General features: G+C 37.0%; 1 pseudogene; it reads right to left on the reverse strand.

Annotated features, from left to right (window-relative positions):
• Nucleotides 1-1,694: 1,694 nt before the first annotated feature.
• On the reverse strand, nt 1,695-2,190 carry LOC118889170 (annotated as a pseudogene).

Raw genomic sequence — 2,190 nt, forward strand, 5'->3', positions numbered from 1 at the left:
TTCTTGGCACTCAGCTAAGACTGTTGAAGTCTACTGTACCTTGTATTTTTACATTCTCAAATAAGAACTTAAGATTATAAAATGTGCATAAACATTGTGTAAAATAATTTTGTCATTCAACATATATGAAGAGATGAAACTTTTATGCCAGAATTTACATAAGAGGATAAATATTATGAATCAACATTCCTTTTAAAGTCAAGTGACAGAAAATTCAAGCCCTGTGCATTGTTTTAAAGTCTAATGAAAACATTTCTTGGGCGACCAGTATTGGCAATGTAGAAAATTTTAAATATTGGAGATGGGATTATGGAGGAAAACATGAAAATTTCAGATGTCTTCTATCTTACAAAAAGTTATCGACCTGTCAAAGTCACTCATTATGTGCCAGAAAACGATCTGGCATAAACCAGTCCTGTCAGTAGAGGAGGTCACAGTGACATTTGCGTTATTAATGCTTCTAGACTTCTACTTTTTCCAAGAATAGAAGCAATATGTTTAACAATTCCCCCACACCCAAATCCTTAAACTCAGTATCACAGGCACAGAATGTAAGCAAATCTGGGATGTTCTCCAACAGATAAGCAATAGCACAGCTATGTTATTCTCAAAAATACTGTCTAGATATTCTTTCCTCTAAAATCAAATGCTCAGAGGCCACACTTCTAACAGTCTGCATTAGCTGACATTAAATGCATTTGTTGTGCCACAAGTCTATCTAAGCTTCCTTTTAGGTATTTTTTAATATGTCCAAGAGACAACGCCTGCTTCAGGTTTATTTAGGGGCACTGACCTATAAGGACATCAACTCCATTTTTAAGGTTTGACTAACTATTGTGGGTTTACTGAAGAAAGAGGACAGGAGAAAAAAAAGCAAATCACAGCAAACCTCTTTAGGTCAGTTAAAGGCCATATCTCTAGCTGGGATATTAAAAAAAAATCTCACCAGCCCACACTCTAAAAGTTAATGCCACTTCTAACAATCAACAGCAAGAAAAATAAACCTGCTAACAACCAGCCCACTCATTAGCAAAAAGCAGTTTAACTCAAATGCTGAGACCAAAGTATAATACTACCTACTCAAACTGTCCCACCTACCCTCAGCCACCAGCGAGGAAGGAAGAAATAACTGCATAACAGAACAAAATAAGCTTAGTATTTCTTACAAGGATAACAATGGTCCAACCTCTGAGATAATACTCAGAAGGACAAAAGGTGGAGTGAAGGCAATGTATAGGGATTGGTATCCCACAAAATCTTGAAAAACCCAAAGTACCACAAACACACTAAACTTGTCTATGAGTTAGAGAACAAGATATTGCTGCTGCTTCTTTTTTTCCTTTGAATTATACAGTATTTTGTAGGCTCTGCCCTTCAATGTGAAAGCAGGACATTAAAAAAAAATGAAATTGACACAAGTTTTTGGGACCATATATTTTATCTGTGAAACTAGACAGATCTATTTATACCTTCTCCTTCCTACAGTCAAATAAGAAAACTAAAACAATCCAAACATGATTAATATGTCCTTAAAAGTTTAAAACCTTTAGAGGAAAGGGAGGGAAGTTTTGAAAGGAGGAAAAACAAGAACAAGGAAGGGGGAAAGCTTTAAAAGAAAGAGGGGGGTGGGGAATCAATGGGCATCTCTTTTATTTGGCTTCAAGCAAGTGCAAGAAAGTTCATCTGTAATTTGTTCAGTTGTCTGTCTTTTGCACATGTGTGTTCTGGCCAGAAGGGACTTTGAGGTTTTTCTGCATCTGCGGGCTCTATCCTCTTATAGTAATTCTTATTTGTCTCAATAATCTCAAAGCCAAACTTTCTGTAGAAGTCAATTGCAGACTCATTGCTGATCTGGACATGCAGATAGATGTTGTCAAAAGTGCCAACTTTTTCACAGATGTTTAAGACATGATTTAACATTTTAGTTCCTATTCCTAGCCTTCGGTATGGTGCCAGACACCCTAGTGTCATGATGTAAAGTCTCTTCTGATTCTGTGAATGATTCACCCCACAACATACTGCTCCTGCTGCAATATCATTGAAATAGGCAAATTTTGCTAGCTCGCCAACCTCCAGCACATCCTTATAGAACTTGTCATTGTAGCTGACTGGAAAGATGACCTGGTTTAATCTCTTCAACTGTTTAATATTGTGTGGTGTCACATCTCCCAGCTCGATCCGCCCTTTCAT

This window comes from Balaenoptera musculus, chromosome X, assembly GCF_009873245.2.
Source record: "Balaenoptera musculus isolate JJ_BM4_2016_0621 chromosome X, mBalMus1.pri.v3, whole genome shotgun sequence".
Lineage (NCBI taxonomy): Eukaryota > Metazoa > Chordata > Mammalia > Artiodactyla > Balaenopteridae > Balaenoptera > Balaenoptera musculus.